The sequence below is a fragment of the Rhinoderma darwinii genome, chromosome 2 (assembly GCF_050947455.1).
Source record: "Rhinoderma darwinii isolate aRhiDar2 chromosome 2, aRhiDar2.hap1, whole genome shotgun sequence".
In the NCBI taxonomy this organism is placed as follows: Eukaryota; Metazoa; Chordata; class Amphibia; order Anura; family Rhinodermatidae; genus Rhinoderma; species Rhinoderma darwinii.
The window spans coordinates 300,664,777-300,683,224 of NC_134688.1; the positions used below are offsets into that span (position 1 = coordinate 300,664,777).

At 41.3% G+C, this 18,448-nt stretch overlaps 1 long non-coding RNA gene across 2 annotated transcripts in view; it reads left to right on the top strand.

Annotated features, from left to right (window-relative positions):
- Positions 1-18,448, top strand: part of LOC142743104 (uncharacterized) — a 116,274-nt gene that overhangs the window by 38,854 nt on the left and 58,972 nt on the right. For both annotated transcript variants that reach the window (XR_012881497.1, XR_012881496.1), the window contains one exon: positions 7,823-7,925. This is a non-coding gene — a long non-coding RNA (uncharacterized LOC142743104). The remainder of the gene's footprint in view (positions 1-7,822; positions 7,926-18,448) is intronic.

Consider the following 18,448-nt stretch of genomic DNA (forward strand, 5'->3'; position numbering starts at 1 on the left):
GAAATTTTCCAATGATGGAATATAAAAAAGGTACCATTTGAAATCTAAATTTGTTAAAACTGACGTGGGTCCTTTAAAGAAAAATAAAAAATCAATACAGTCCTATTAAATGCCACCTATAAATGGCAATTTCTCATGCCTGTGTTTCTGGAATTGTGGGAACCTGGGGAAGGGTGACAGCTTTTATCACCCATACAGTGGTCACAAACAGGGCTGGCCTTAGGGGTGTGCGAGCTGTGTGAGCTCTGCCTCTACTCTGCGCTCTACTCTTAGTTACACACACGGAGTAAATAAGAGCCGAGGAACAAGAAAAGAGGAGGAAGCTCCTCCCACAGCCCGTCCTGCAAGAAACCTGTTATCCTCTCAGCAAGGAGAGATGGTGAGTATCTATGTGTGTCTGTGTGTCTCTGTGTGTATATGTGTGTATATACAGTATGTGTCTCTGTGTGTATACAGTATGTGTCGCTATGAGTATACAGTATGTGTCTCCGTGTGTATGTGTGTGTATACAATCTGTGTGTATATGTAGTATGTGTCTGTGTGTATACAGTATGTGTGTCTGTGTGTATGTGTGTGTATACAGTTAGTGTATATGCGTGTGTATACAGTATGTGTCTCTGTGTGCATACAGTATGTGTCTCTGTGTGTATACAGTATGTGTCTGTGTGTATGAAGTATGTGTCTCTGTGTTTGCATGTGTGTGTGTGTGTGTGTGTGTGTGTGTGTGTCTCTGCATGTGTTTATGTCTCTTTCTTTGTAAAAGTGTGTGTTCAATATGAAAGTAGAACAGATAAAATGAAGATATCTGTGCTGCCCCTATATACCCTGCTACATACAAACTATATATCCTTCTGCCCCTATATATCCTTCTGCCCCTTATATACCTTGTTGCCCCCTTATATAACCTGCTGCCCCTTATATACCCTGCTGCCCCTTATATACCCTGCTGCCCCTATATATCCTGCTGCCCCTATACACTACCGTTCAAAAGTTTGGGGTTACCCAGACAATTTTGTGTTTTCCATGAAAACTCACACTTATATTTATCAAATGAGTTGCAAAATGACTAGAAAATATAGTCAAGACAATGAAAAGGTTAGAAATAATGATTTTTATTTCAAATAATAATTTTCTCCTTCAAACTTTGCTTTCGTCAAAGAATGCTCCATTTGCAGCAATTACAGCATTGCAGACCTTTGGCATTCTAGCTGTTAATTTGCTGAGGTAATCGGGAGAAATTTCACCCCATGCTTCCAGAAGCCCCTCCCACAAGTTGGATTGGCTTGATGGGCACTTCTTGCGTACCATACGGTCAAGCTGCTCCCACAACAGCTCTATGGGGTTGAGATCTGGTGACTGCGCTGGCCACTCCATTACAGATAGAATACCAGCTGCCTGCTTCTTCCCTAAATAGTTCTTGCATAATTTGGAGGTGTGCTTTGGGTCATTGTCCTGTTGTTGGATGAAATTGGCTCCAATCAAGCGCCGTCCACAGGGTATGGCATGGCGTTGCAAAATGGAGTGATAGCCTTCCTTATTCAAAATCCCTTTTACCTTGTACAAATCTCCCAATTTACCAGCACCAAAGCAACCCCAGACCATCACATTACCTCCACCATGCTTGACAGATGGCGTCAGGCACTCTTCCAGCATCTTTTCAGTTGTTCTGCGTCTCACAAATGTTCTTCTGTGTGATCCAAACACCTCAAACTTCGATTCGTCTGTCCATAACACTTTTTTCCAATCTTCCTCTGTCCAATGTCTTTGTGCTTTTGCCCATATTAATCTTTTCCTTTTATTAGCCTGTCTCAGATATGGCTTTTTCTTTGCCACTCTGCCCTTGAGGCCAGCATCCCGGAGTCGCCTCTTCACTGTAGACGTTGACACTGGTGTTTTGCGGGTACTATTTAATGAGGCTGCCAGTTGAGGACCTGTGAGGCGTCTATTTCTCAAACTAGAGACTCTAATGTACTTGTCTTGTTGCTCAGTTGTGCAGCGGGGCCTCCCACTTCTCTTTCTACTCTGATTAGAGCCTGTGTGTGCTGTCCTCTGAAGGGAGTAGTACACACCATTGTAGGAAATCTTCAGTTTCTTGGCAATTTCTCGCATGGAATAGCCTTCATTTCTAAGAACAAGAATAGACTGTCGAGTTTCACATGAAAGCTCTCTTTTTCTAGCCATTTTGAGAGTTTAATCGAACCCACAAATGTAATGCTCCAGATTCTCAACTAGCTCAAAGGAAGGTCAGTTTTATAGCTCCTCTAAACAGCAAAACTGTTTACAGCGGTGCTAACATAATTGGGTTTTCAAGTGTTTTCTAATCATCCATTAGCCTTCTAACACAGTTAGCAAACACAATGTACCATTAGAACACTGGAGTGATGGTTTCTGGAAATGGGCCTCTATACACTTATGTAGATATTGCATTAAAAACCAGACGTTTGCAGCTAGAATAGTCATTTACCACATTAACAATGTATAGAGTGTATTTCTTATTAATTTAATGTTATCTTCATTGAAAAAAACTGTGCTTTTCTTTCAAAAATAAGGAAATTTCTAAGTGACCCTAAACTTTTGAACGGTAGTGTATATCCTGCTGCCCTTTATATAACCTGCTGCCCCTTATATACCCTGCTGCCCCCTATATGCCCTGCTGCCCTTTATATAGCCTGCCGCCCCTTATATACCCTGCTACGCCTTATATACATTGCTGCCCCTTATATGCCTTGCTGCTCCCTATATACCCTGCTGACGTTTATATACCCTGCTGCCCCTATATACCCTTCTGCCCCTTATATACCATTATGCCCCTTATATACCCTGCTGCCCTTATATACATTGCTGCCCCTTATATGCCTTGCTGCCCCTATATACCCTGCTGCCAATTATATACCCTGCTGACCCTTATATACCCTGCTGACCCTTATATACTCTGCTGCACTTATATATGCCTCTGTGTGTGTTTATATGTGTCTCAGGGTATAGTTATCATCTACGACATTATCTGTACTCAGAGAGTTATCACTGTGTTATCAGCAGTGTTACATAGGACTGCAGGTAACATCTACTACATTATCTGTACTCAGAGAGTTATCACTGTGTTATCTGTGGTGTTACATAGGACTGCAGGTAAGACTACTACATTATCTGTACTCAGATAATAATCACAGTGTGTTACCTGTGGTGTTACATAGGACTGCAGGTAACATCTACTACATTATCTGTACTCAGAGAGTTATCACTTTGTTATCTGTGGTGTTACATAGGACTGCAGGTAACACTACTACATTGTCTGTACTCAGGGAGTTATCACTGTGTTATCTGTGGTGTAACAGGACTGCAGGTAACGTCTACTACATTATCTGTACTCAGTTATTACTGTGTGTTATCGGTGGTGATACGTAGGGCTGCACGTGAAATCTACGATATTATCTGTACTTAGAGAATTATCACTGTGTGTTATATGTGGTGTTACATAGGACTGCATGTGCAATCTACTACATCATCTGTACTGGGTATATATGGGTCCGTTTGTGAATGTATCTTTGTGCTTGTATATATGTGCCTTTTATGTATTCGTATATGTTCCTGTCTGTGTATTTATCTGCCGGGGTGTGTGTGTATATGTACTTCTATACATTTACCTGTATGTATATTATTCCCGAATGTGTGTATGTATATTTGCCTGTATGTCTAAATATCTGTCTTTATGTATGTACAGTATATATTTCCAGTATGTGCGTGTCTATATATGTGGTTAATTTTTGGTTTGTGTAGGGGGCGGCAATAGAGAGTCCCGCACTGGGCGCCATCCAACCTAAGGCCGGCCCTGGTCGCAAAGGTAACTTTAACCCCTTCCCGCTCCTGGACGTACTATTGGGTCATGGTAACTATAGCGTTCGCGCTCCATGACCTAATAGTACGTCTCGGGAGTAACGGCCGTTTCGGCCGTCCTCCCGACACATACAGGAGTTGTGATAGCTGCTGTCTTGTTCAGCAGCTGTCACAGCTCCTACAGCGGGGACCGATCGCTGTGTCCCCGCTGATTAACCCCTTAAAAGCCGCGTTCTATAGAGATCGCGGCTTTTTAGGGGTTAAGCTGCCATCGCCGGCCTGCTACACGATAGCGGCCGGCGATGGTGACTATGGCAACCGAGAACACCAAACAATGGCGTCCGGCTATGCCATAGACGGAAGCCTAGTGGGTCCTGACAACGTCAGGACCCACTATGCTTGCTGTCAGTGAGTAGCTGACAGTTCTAATACACTGCACTACGCATGTAGTGCAGTGTATTAGAATAGCGATCAGGGCCTCCTGCCCTCAAGTCCCCTAGTGGGACAAAGTAATACAGTAAAAAAAAAGTTAAAAAAACATGTGTAAAAATAAGAAAATAAAAGTTTTAAAACTATTAAAAGTAAAAATATATAAACAAACAAATAAACTATACATAATTGGTATAGCCGCGTCCGTAACGGCCGGAACTACAAAATTATTTCGTTATTTATCCCGCACGGTGAACACCGTAAAAGAAAATAATAATAAACCGTACTACAATCACAATTGTTTGGTCACTTCACCTCCCAAAAAATGGAATAAAAAGAGATCAAAAAGTCGCATGTACCGAAAAATGGTACTGATCGAAACTACAGTTCGTTACGCAAAAAATAAGTCCTCGCACGGCTTTATTGATTGAAAAATAAAAAAGTTCTGGCGCTTAGAATAAGGTAACACCAAAAGTGAATGATTTTTTACCAAACGTATTTTATTGTGCAAACGCCATAAGACATAAAAAAAACTATAAACATCTGGTATCGCTGTAATCGTATCGCCCCGCAGAATAAAGTGAATATGACATTTATAGCGCACGGTGCATGCTGTAAAAAAAATAGAATAAAAAAACAATAGTAGAATTGCTGTTTTTTAGTCACCACGCCACCTAAAAATAGAATAAAAACTGATCAAAAAGCCGCATGCACCCCAAGAAAACTACAATGGATTCCTCAAGGGGTCTAGTTTCCAAATTGGGGTCACTTTTGGGGGGTTTCCAATGTTTTGGCACCACAAGACCTCTTCAAACCGGACATGGTGCCTAATAAAAAAGAGGCCTCAAAATCCACTAGGTGCTCCTTTGCTTCGGAGGCCGGTGCTTCAGTCCATTACCGCCCGAGGGCCACATGTGGGATATTTCTCTAAACTGCAGAATCTGGGCAATACGTATTAAGTTGCGTTTCTCTGATAAATCCAATTGTGTTGTAAAAAAAATGGAATAAAGAGGATTTTCTGACAAAAAAAAAAAGTAAACTTCACCTCTACTTTGTTCTAAATTTCTGTGAAACACCTAAAGGGTTCATAAACTTTCTAAATGCTGTTGTGAATACTTTGAGGGGTCTAGTTTCTAAAATGGGGTGTTTGATAGGGGTTTCTAATATATGGGCCCCTCAAAGCAACTTCAGAACTGAACTGGAACCTAAAAAAATAAATAAATGAGGCAATACTTCGCTTCTTACATTGTACTGATAATGAGCCGTGCCCACCCCGAGATGACCCCAGTTTTGACCGTTTGTATAAACGGAGACCCCTATTAGACTGTTTCAGTGCCCGGTTTTCCCAAGCATTCACCCCCAAGAAGTGTATTTCTATTGATGAGTCCTTGGTACATTTTAAAGGGAGGGTTCAATTCAGCGAGTACCTGCCGGGTAAGAGGGCAAGGTATGGCGTGAAGATGTATAAGCTGTGCGAGAGTGCATCAGGGTATACCTACAGGTTTAGGATATATGAAGGAAAGGCCACCCCCAAACCAGACTGCATCCTGGACTACAATAGGTACATGGGAGGGATGGACTTGTCAGATCAAGTCCTGAAGCCCTACAGCGCCATGCGGTGTGGTATAAGAAGCTGGCCGGGCACATCATACAGATGGCTTTGTACAATGCGTACATGCTACGTCGATGTGCAGGCCAGACGGGAACTTTCCTGGAATTTCAAGAGGTGATTATCAAGAACCTAATCTTTAGGGACCAAGAAGGGGGGGCACCCAGTACTTCTGGAAGCGGGGCCACACGCCTCGTACCAGGGCGGCAACACTTTCCAGGAGAAGTTCCCTAAACTGGCAAGAAGGGAAAAAGTCAAAAGAGGTGCAAAGTCTGCTATAAGAGGGCGATAAGGGATGACACAATATATCAATGTGACACGTGTCCCGAATAACCAGAGCTCTGTATGAAAGTGTTTTAAAATTTATCATACATCCCTTGGTTTATAATTGACCCCAATTTTACTTACCCTGATGCACTCCGCACAGCTTATCCCCCCTCGTCTTTCTCCTCTGAGCCCTGCTGTGTGCCCAGGCAGCTGATAACAGCCACATGTAGGGTATTGCCATACCCGGGAGAACCCACATTACAGTTTATGGGGTGTAGGTCTCCGGTCAAAATGCTCACTACACCTCTAGATGAATGCCTTAAGGGTGTAGTTTTTAAAACGGGGTCACTTCTTGCGGGTTTCAACTGTACTGGTACCTCAGGGGCTTCTGCATACATGACTTCGCACTAGAAAATCCCCAGTAGGCCAAATGGTGGTCCTTTCCTTCTGAGCCCTTCCATGTGCCCAAACGGCAGTTTATCACCACAAATGGGGTATTGCGGCACTCAGAACAAATTGCGCAACAGAATGGGGTATTTTGTTTCTTGTGAAAATAAGAAATTTTCAGCCAAAACTACATATTATTTGAAAAAAATAATTTTGTTTTCATTCCCAGCCCAATTCAAATAAGTTCTGTGAAAAAACTATGGGGTCAAAATGGTAACAACAACCATAAATGAATTCCTTGAGGGGTGTAGTTTCCAAAATGGGGTCACTATTGGGGGATTCCTACTGTTTTGGCACCTCAACACCTCTTCAAACCTGGCATGCTGCCTAAAATATATTCTAATAAAAAAGAGGACTCAAAATGCACTAGGTGCTTCTTTGCTTCTACGGCTTGTGTTTTATTCCATGAGCGCAGTAGAGCCACATGTGGGACATTTCTAAAAACTGCAGAATCTGGACAATACATATTTAGTAGTGTTTCTCTGGTAAAACCTTCTGTGTTACAGAAAAAAAATGAATAAAATTGAAATTCAGCAAGAAAAATGCAATTTGCAAATTTCACCTCCACTTTGCTTTAATTCCTGTGAAATGCCTGAAGGGTTAAAAAACTTTCTAAATGCTGTTTTGAATACTTTGAGGGGTCTAGTTTTTAAAATGGGGTGTTTTATCAGGGTTTCCAATACATAGGCCCCTCAAAGCCACTTCAGAATTCAAGAGGTACCTTAAAAAAAAGGCTTTTGAAATTTTCTTAAAAATATGAGAAATTGCTGTTTATGTTCTAAGCCTTGTAACATCCAAGAAAAATAAAAGAATGTTCAAAAAACGATGCCAATCTAAAGTAGACATATGGGAAATGTGAACTAGTGACTATTTTGGGTGGTATAACTGTCTGTTTTACAAGCAGATGCATTTAAATTCTGAAAAATGCTATTTTTTCAAAATTTTCTAAAAATGTTGCCATTTTTCACCAATAAACACTGTATATATCGACCAAATTTTACCACGAACATGAAGCCCAATGTGTCACGAGAAAATAATCTCAGAATTGCTTGGGTAGGTTTAAGCATTCCGACATTATTACCACATAAAGTGAAATATGTCAGATTTGAAAAATAGGCTCTGAGCCTTAAAGGAATAGTGTCGCCCCAAAAAAATTTTTTATATCAGTTTTATGTTAGTGTTTTATAAAAAACGTTTGTATTATTAAACGTTTGTATTTATTGTGCTCCCACACAGTCCAAGTTGAGCTGAGCGCCGTCCGGCTTCCAGACTTGTGCACTTGGAGCAGCGGCAGCAGACGGAGCGGACGGACCAGAGGGAGCGGCGGTGACAGGAGCAGGTAAGTGATTTCTATGTATGTTCGTGTTTCAGTGTGTTTACTACTGTATGTTAACCTTCTACACTGTGTGTTAGCTCAAAAAATGGCGACACACAGTGTTGGAGGTTAGACCGTTCAATCCCCTCGTTTCTCCCGGCAATAGCCAGGATAAAGGAGGGGGGGATTCTGAGAGCTCACTAGAGCGAGGGATTTTTTCCCAATTTTGCAGCATAAAGCAATGTGGTTGCTTTACCACATGCAATGCTGCAATTTTGGGAATTGCTCCATCTAGTGACCAGTGCTGGGAAATATTATAAATTAGAATCTAATTTATAATATTTCCTGACTCGAGAAAAAAATAAAAAAAATTAGAACAATGTTTAATCACCTACACACTAATTGTTTAACTAAAAAAAATAAATACATTTTTTGCTAACAACACATTCCCTTTAAGGCCCAAACTAGGCTGCGTCCTTAAGGGGTTAAAGGGAGGTACACTTGCAGAGCTAGCTATGTAATATAACGAGTGAAATTAGGAAACTAATCAAACATAAAACTACAATAAGAACACAGTTCATATTACTGGTAGCTCAACATTTTGTGGAGGAAGAACATTCAGTCAATCAGTTAAAATTTAGGGTTATCGATCAAGTGCCAGTTTTGAGAAGAGGGGGTGATCGGGAGAGGTTATTAAAAAGAGTTCAAATGGATCCATGCACTGGAAGTGCTGCCACATAAGAGTCTAAACCTTTATTTTAAGGTCAGAAGCTTTTAGTCTATGCTTAAGTCTATGTCTTGCTCAGTTGAACATTATTATGTTTTCAATAGTTTTTTATTAAACAGTTTTGTAAAATAATAATATAGTAATAACACAGACTCGCAGAGTCTCAACTTTTGCATTTCAGTAATACAAGTAAACAAAGTATTAGACCAACATGGCCTCCAATAAATCTCACATTATATATCTGTCATGATGTCAACACTCCTGCCAAATATATAGTATATAAATGTATTCATTGCTAACATAGGTAACTATCCTTGACATCACATTACTTTATAGAGTACCTTAACATGGCCTCTATGGAAGAAAGATAAGAGAGAGAAAAAGAAAAAAAAACAAAAAACAAAACACACACAATAATCAAAAGGAGGATAAGGAGGGGGGGAAGGAAAGGTGTAGGGTAGAAGGGTTTCATAACCATCTCTATGTATTCACGAAGATGTGTGATTCCTCCATGGGTCCCAAATGGCATCAAATTTGTCTAATGTACCAGCCAGCAGATGTGTTAGGCGGTCATTAACCATTATCCATGAGATCTTAGCGATCAACATATCCATAGACAACGTGGGTGTTCGCCAAGCCCTAGCAATAGTTATTTTAGCTGCCAGAAACACATATCGGAGAAATTTACGTGCGGGGGCCCGAACCTCCGGAATAGGACCGCATAGCAGTGCCGTAATCACATCCTTGGGGGGTTTGACTTGGATCACTGTGTTAATAAGCTGGTATACCTGGTTCCAAAAGGTGGCAACCATTGGGCACTCCCATAGAATATGCATTAGCGTGCCCTCCGCGCCACATTGTCTAAAGCAGTGCATATCCACCGATGGGTTAAATCGAGCTATACGAGTAGGGACCATATACCATCTCATTAATACCTTATAACCCGCTTCCACCAAGGATGTATTGATAGATAGTTTCGAGGTCGTACATGCCATCTCCCGCCACTGCTCTAATTCCACCCCCGTACCTAAATCGTGTTCCCATCGAGTCATGTAAGGGAGTTTACCCTCCGGAGTAACCAGATCGGAATATATCGTGGATATTTTACGTCGTAGGCCAGAAAGCCAGCACAGCCGTTCAAAAGTGGTCAATGTACTGATGTCCCCCCGCCTGGATTTCCAGTCCAACAAGAAATGGTGTATCTGGATGTATCTAAAATGCTCCGATGGGGGCATCGAGTGTGAGTCCTTAAAGTAATCCAAAGTTCTAATGTCCCCCCCTATAAAGAAGTCCTTAATCCTGTAAAACCCCTTATTGAGCCACCACCGGAATTCCATTCTACGCAGACCCGGAGGAAAGGCAGAATTACCCGTGATAGTCATGAGCGGATTATGGGGTGATTTAATATGAAATCTCTTTCTAAGCGAGTCCCACAGCTGTAACATCTGAGAAAGCACAGGGGAGAGAACCGGAGGCCTGTCCGAGGACTCCATCCACAGTAAAGTTTCCAGCGGGAAACTGGTACATGCGGCCGTTTCAATTTGCTTCCACTGGGGGCAGTATGGTCTCGCATACATATCTGTAAATTGCGCCAGACGTGCTGCATGGTAGTAATGTTGGATATTGGGAACCCCCAGACCCCCCGCCGTTTTAGGGGTAAATAAAGTTTGTCTCTGTATTCTCGGTCTTTTAGAACCCCAAATAAACGACATAATGAGCCCTTGGATTTGTCTAAGCGCCTTCTGAGGGACCACAATAGGGAGCGTGCGAAAATAATATAGCAATCTGGGCAAGATCGTCATTTTGATGGAGGCAATACGACCAAACCATGAGAGATTAAGAGGGGACCATCTAGTGAGATCTGTAGCTATTTGTTGAAAAAGTGGAGGGAAGTTGTCCTTGTAGAGGGACTCTATTGTGGGCGTCAATTTGATACCTAAATACGTCAATCTACGAGCATCCCAATGAAAATCAAAGTTACGTTTTAGGAGCTTCACTACCCCGATTGGCAATGTAAGATTCATTGCCACCGACTTGGAGTGGTTGACCTTAAGCCCAGACAGCTTGCCAAACTGATCAAGAATATGAAAGAGATTCGGCAAGGATGTAAGGGGTGTCGATACGAAAAGCAGAATGTCATCCGCAAACAAGGCACATTTATGTTCTACTCCTCCCACCTTCACCCCCCTAATGTCGGGAGAATTTCGTATGAGATTGGCCAACGGCTCAATAGCCAGCGCAAACAGGGAAGGCGATAGCGGGCACCCCTGTCGCGTTCCTCTGCATATTGGAAAGGCTCCCGACATAAATCCCCTAGAATTTATTTTTGCTGTAGGAAGACAATATAAGATCTTAAGAATAGACAAAAAGCCTGAACCGAAGCCCATTCTTTCAAGGACATAAAACAAATAGTCCCAGGATAGCGAGTCAAAGGCTTTCTGAAGGTCAAGGCTTAATAACATACTTTGACGTCCGAAAGTACCATCCCACCCCGAACGAACAGCTGAGATAATGTCCACAGCCCGTCTCGTCTGGTCCTCCGCCTGGCGGAGGGGTATAAATCCCGCCTGGTCCTTATGTATATATGTGGCGAGGAAGGAATTCAATCTATCCGCCAGAATTTTTGTCATAATCTTAAGATCCACATCGAGAAGGGATATCGGGCGATAGTTGGCCTGGTCTGTATGATCCTTATGAGGTTTGTGGATTAAATGTATGTAAGCTAAATTCGAAAAAGGAGGCAAATTATTACCCTCCCAATAAGCATTGAACAGTTCAACCATGTGCGGGGCCAACAGTTGAACATTATTATGAATTTAGGATATGGGTAGATATCAAAGTATATATTGACTTGACTAAATTATGCTTTTAAAGATAGTATTTGTTCTATTTGATACTTATAGATATCACTAATGTTACCACTTTTATTTATGAATTTTTATCTGGTTCTATTTTATCAGGGTGGATGGGTGATAGTTAAATAACCTCCACTAAATATTATCTACAAAGAATTGAAGCCTTATTGCCTTAGCTACATGAATAGCGGGTGGCTATAATGATGTTAGGATAGATCATATAATGACAAGTCATCTAATGCACATATGATATATTAGGTATAGCCACATGTTATAATAGGTCACCTGTGAAATGGTCCCTGTAGGATATGGAATGCTTTGATGTATGTTGAACGCCCTATAATGACACGATTCCTCAATAGATCTGAAAGCCTGTTATAGCGCGGCCGTGATCTCACTGCGTTTACATACATGGTGGGATCGTGGAAGGGCACTACTCGGACGTGTTAGCGACTATTTTGGCGCATAGGTGATGGGAGTGATGGCAAGTGACATGGGATAGGGGAGGAAGGGGTGGTACTATGACTTGTACTAAATTGTTAAGGTTTTGTACTTACGGTATATGTCATAGTAGTAAGGGATTTATGTGGGTATATTTGACTGTTATGGTCTGTTTTATCTTGACTGCAATCATTAGATATTCATGACATGCACAGTACACTACCTCTGTCTAAATGAAGGAAACAATATACACACAGGACGATAAAATGTAAAAATTAGTGTACACAAGTCTTTATTGAATAACAAAATCTATTAAAATACAAAAAATTGCATATAAAAAGGAGACAGATAACCCACAAAAAATGTTGGTGGTGTGCGGTTAATATATAGTACCGTATAATACAGACAACAAAGGATGTAACATGTATAGAGAGCAAACAAGAAGGCAGCCAGTAGCGAGCTATAGATGGAAAGAGATACAGACTAAACACAGGACACCAGCGTACGTACGTTTCGCTGTTTGTTTGAAGATGTGCAGAGTCTCTTGAGGGATGATAACGGAGTGATCCACAGTAATCCATGTGGGGGGGGGGGGGATGCTTACCAGTACCTGCTTAACTTCCTGATGAGAATGTAAGATATTGTTTAAACACGTGATTATGTTGATTATATTTGATAGGTGATTTACCATGTGTAAGTATAATTGTATAATGAATATGTCTTTGACATCATATGTGCATGCCTCTTTGGGCTATATAAAATGGTTGTTTAGTCACTAATGTCACTTGAAAGTACTTCTGTGTAAGCCAAAACTCCATTATTGGTATTGGAGTACTCTGTCTGAATAAAACACTTCAAGGATATGCTGACATCCACTTATATATTTCTTGGCTGTTACGATACGATGGATTGGGACCGATTCAACAAGGACGGACTTTGCATCAAATAAGGGCCTCTTCACATCACCGTCGGGTTCCGTTTGGGGTTTCCGTTCATCTATTCTCGAAAGCCTATCTATTTCCGTTCAGCTTTCCGTTCATCCAGGGCCGGCTCCAGATTTATGTGGGCCCTAGGGAAACACAGACTTAGTGGGCCCCTTTGCAGGGGAACTCATGGCGGCATTAAAATATTTTAAAAGTTAGGTTCCCAGTTTGTGCCCCCATATAAAAGTTAGGCCCCCAGTTTGTGCCCCCATATATGGTGTGCCCTCTGTAGATAGTGCCACCTTGCACTCTGTAGATAGTGAATCACACACACCCTTGTAGACAGTCCCCTTACACACTCCCTTGTAGATAGCGCTACACCCCTCTCTCTGTAGATTCCGCCATTGGGGCTCCCTCTAGCAGTGGAATCCCCAGCCAGAGCAATGCCGACGCTCTGGCCAGGGATTCCGCTTCAGGGGGAGCCCCTGATGTCACTGTCGATACATGAATAGTGACGTCAGGGGCTTCTGCAGGAGTGGAATCCGCTCCTAGACAGGGGCTCCCTCTAGGAGCGGAATCCCCAGCAAGAGCATCGGCAACATCTGGCCAGGGATTCCGCTCTTAGAGCCATGACGGCAACGTAAGCACCGGGCGGCCGAGTGGGCCCCCTCCAAGCGTAGTGGGCCCTGTCACTTGCAGTAGTATTACAGTAGTAATGAGTTACAGTAGTCAAGACAAGAATGAATTAGAGCAACAAAAAGAGTTTTGGTACAAGTTTGCCACACAACCTCAAGCCTAAAAACCTGTGGGGAATTTTGAGGAGACATTTTCAGCAACACTTCCCATCAACGCACACAAGGAGGTCATCCTTCAGGAGTGGAAAAGGAGAGATGTGACAATATGTCATTAACTTATACACTCCATGCCAAGAAGGGCCAGCGCAGTACTTAAAAGTAACACACTAGTACTCAGATGTCAGCTATTACATTTATTTGTTGCATTAAATCAAGGGTGTACTTATTTCTGCAAACCTGGATTAGAGTAAAGTTGCCTAGTTTCTTTATTTTACAGATAGAATTAACATATATTTCTCTGTTATTAAAGTGTAACTATTACATGAAATGGGGGACCTGTTTTATTTGAAAGACCCTTTAGAATTTTTTTTTGTCTAAATATATGTTTTTAAAAAATGTAATGATAGCTCCAGTAGAAGTGTACTTTCACTATCAAAATGACCCAACTTCCGCAGGAGTCAGATCCCGAACTACCAGAAAGTGGTATCCCGGCATCCCCAGAGTCCTCCTGGCATCCCCCAGCAGCAGCTAAGCTCAGTACGCAAGATCTCAGTGGTTGTCACGAGATCTTGAGCTCTGTCGAAAAGAGCGCTAACTGCTGAATTAATATAGCACTTACTGATCGGCTACTGCTGTATTAATGCTTACTAACTGGTAAAGTGCTATATTTATATATTTTTTTTTTTGGCCCATTAAAGTCGGCTAGGAATACGTTTAAATACCTCTTTTGGATATTTAAGCGTATAGACTCGGTGGAGAGCATAAACGTAATATGAACAGGGCCTTGGAATGGCAGTATGGGAAACAAAAGAAAAGAGTCGGAAAATTAAATAGTAATAGATTTGATATTATAATTTGTGTTTGAGGTTTTTATGATAAATATACGTGCGTTTTTTCCCCGATACTAAAACATGAATAGCTTGTATAAGATCAGTTTTTTTAAACAATTTAAATTAAATAAAAGATAGAATTGATACAAAGAAACAATGGAAACCAGTTATTTGAATTTATCTAGTATTTATACTTAATTTTAGCTAAACATGTTAAGTTCTTTTAAGATACTTTAGCTTCCTGCTGAGCATTCTTGACAAAATGTTTAAATAAGCAGTTGTTTCCTCAAAAATACATATTTGGGACAAAGACTTCAAACCCCTTCCCGAAATTACGGGAAGTACGTCATAGTCGGGAGGTGGGGGTTTAGATACCAGTTATACACAAGCACTCTGCAGAGTATCATTACCTTGCAGACTATACAAGAGAAGATACTCCAGATCAGCTGCAGCTACAGGCAGAATCAGAGGTGTATCCCCCCCGCTTGCTGCTCGGACGCACAGGCCCCAGCGGCATCGCGAGTCTCAAAGACAATTTAGCTGTAAGACAATTGTATGATAATATACCTCTAAAATTACAGTATATTAAAGTTACCACATAATACTAATATCCAAGTAAAAAAATATCACCATACTGTTACTGAACAAAACCCAAGGCCAATATTACCAATGATACCACTAAACAAGGGATAAACAATATGGCCACCACTATGACCACATAAACTACTGCATAATGACTGAATAATGCCACCATTCTGTTAACAAACAATACCTCTACACCACAACCGCATATAGCCTCCACATAGTAATTGAATAATGTTACCATACTGTTACTGAATAAAAAACCACTATAGAAAGATCAATATTACCACCATACAGTGACTAAATAGTGGTAGACACCAATTTTACACAGGCGTTCTACAGACCATACAAGCGATACTCACAGGTGATGTCTTCTCAGATTAGAGTCGTTCATTTTCCCTTTTCTTCCTCATCCAGGACAGACTACCATGATGACCTCTTTCAGCCATAACACAAAAATCCTTGGCTCCTTGATTTTCCAGCATCCTCCCCACCTATTCACAAACAGGAAAAGTGCCCCTTTTAGGCCCTGCACTGTCATTGTGCTCCCCTTAGTACTCGACACAGTAAAAGTGTCCCCCAATATATTAGATAGGTGCCCCTATACTGCATATTAGTTAGTTGCCACCATATAGTTGTTAGGCGCCTCCAGATTATCGTTAGGCCCCAATAAAGTAGGTAGGTGCTATATAATATTTAGGACCCATGTAGTAGATAGGTGCCCCATATAGTAGAAAAGTGCCCCCATATAGTAGTTAGGCATCCCCAGATTATAGTTAGGCCCCCATATAGTAGATAGGCCCCATATATGGCCCCTTCCTCCATTAATAGTGTCTCCTTTGCACCAATGAAAATAACAAATGAAACTCACCTAACCCCTTTCCCACATAGAGTTGCTGTGCCTGCGCCAGGAAGCACAATTCAGTGACGTCAGCGCTGGGACATCAGGCTGACATCCTCAGGAGCCTAAAACAGCCTGTGGCTTACCAGAGTTAGTAGCGGTGCAGGGAGCCAATGCAGGCGCACCCCTGGCGATCGTAACAGTTAGGGTATGTTCACACGTCTTAACAAATTACGTCTGAAACTATGGAGCTGTTTTCAGGCGAAAACAGCTCCTGAATTTCAGACGTTTTTGCAAGTACTCGCGTTTTTCGCGGCGTCCATTACGGACGTAATTGGAGCTGTTTTTCAATGGTGTCAATGAAAAACGGCTCCAAAAACGTAGAAAGAAGTGACATGCACTTCTTTGACGCGGGTGTCTATTTACGCGCCGTCTTTTGACAGCGATGCGTAAAATTACACCTTCTCTGAACAGCACATCGTAAAACCCATTGCAAGCAATGAGCAGATGTTTGCAGACGTAATGGAGCCGTCTCTTCAGGCGTCATTCTAGGCGTAAAACGCCCGAATTACGTCTGAAAATAGGCTGTGTGAACATACCCTAATGCCCACTGGCAGAATACATAATTAAAAGTGACTAAATAAATAGATACAGATGAAAGCAGACTTATCCAGAAAGCAGGACATGACTAGAAAATGCTGGAACCTATAACAAACTATTAGACCCCATAATAAATTCAGACCCTTAAATTAGTTCTGACAAGAGACCCTAAAATTATTCAAACCCCTAAATTATTTCAGACCACAGACAAGACCCCTTAATTAATCAGACCCCAGACCAGACCCTTAAATTAACTCGTTAAGTACACCCCCTGTTTTTGTCTTGTGTACCCAGCCGATTATTTCAAATCTGACGTGTTATTTTATGTGGTAATAACTTTGGAATGCTTTTATTTTTTCAAGCGATTCTGAGACTGTTTTCTCGTGACACATTGTACTTTATGTAACTGATAACATTTGGTTGATACATTTAGTTTTTATTTGTGAAAAAACTAAATTTTGAGAAAATGTGAAAAAATGTGAATTTTTCTCAATATAAGGCCCTGTTCACATGGAGATTTTTTACACGTTTTTTGACGTGGAAACTGCTTCGGAAAATGCGCCAAAAAACGTCCAAAAATGCGGTTGTGAAGCGATGTGCCCTATATTCGGGTGTTTACGTCTCTGACTACCCATTGACTCAATGGGAGGTAGAGAAAGCGTTTTTCACTGCATTTTTGCTCGCGGCGCTCAATAGCCACGGGCATAAAACGCAGCGAAAAACGCGGAAAACTGCGTATTTCAGACGGAATTTTGAGGCAGAATTTTCTGCCTGCAAAAAACTCTGTGTGAACAGGGCCTTAATGTATCTGCTTGCAAGACAGATAGTAATACCACACAAAATAGTTACTAAGTAATATTTCCCATATATCAATTTTATGTTGGCATCGTTTTTTGAACGTCTTTTTATTTTTCTAGGACGTTACAAGGCTCATAAGTTTAGCAGCAATTTCTCACATTTTCAAGAAAATTTCCAAAACCTATTTTTTTATTGACCAGTTCAGTTCTGAAGTGGCTTTGAGGGGCCAATATATTAGAAACTCCCCATAAATCACCAATTAACTGAAACCTTCAAAGTATCCAAAACAGCATTTAGAAAGTTTCTTAACTATTTGGGTATGTGCACACGAGAACTGGCTTTTACGTCTGAAAAGACAGACTATTTTCAGGAGAAAACAGCTGCGTCGTTTCAGATGTAAAAGCTCCTCCTCGCATTATGCGAGGCGTCTTTGACGTTCGTAATCTTGAGCTGCTCTTCATTGAATGCAATGAAGAACGGCTCAAATTACATTGCAAAGAAATGTCCTGCACTTCTTTGCCGAGGCAGTCAATTTACGCGTCGTCGTTTGACAGCTGTCAAACGACCATGCGTAAATGACAGGTCATCGGCACAGTACGTCGGCAAACCCATTCAAATGAATGGGCAGATGTTTGCCGACATATAGTAGCCGTATCTTCAGACGTAAAACGAGGCATAATACGCCTCGTTTACGTCTGAAAATAGGTTGTGTGAACCCAGCCTTTAGGTGTTTCAAAGGAATTAAAGCAAAGTTGAGGTGAAATTTACAAATTTCATTTTTTTTGCCAAAATTTATTTGTAATAACATTTTTTTCTGTACCAAAGAAGGTTTTACCAGAGAAACGCAACTTTATATTTATTGCCCAGATTCTGCATTTTTTAGAAATATCACACATGTGGCCCTAGTGTGCTAATGGACTGAAACACAGGCCTCAGAAGCAAAGAGGCACCTAGTGGATTTTGGGGACTCCTTTTTATTACAATGTACAGGGTGGGCCATTTATATGGATACACTTAAATAAAATGGGAATGGTTGGTGATATTAACTTCCTGTTTGTGGCACATTAGTATATGGGAGGGGGGAAACTTTTCAAGCTGGGTGTTGACCATGGTGGCCATTTTGAAGTCGGCCATTTTGTATCCAACTTTAGTTTTT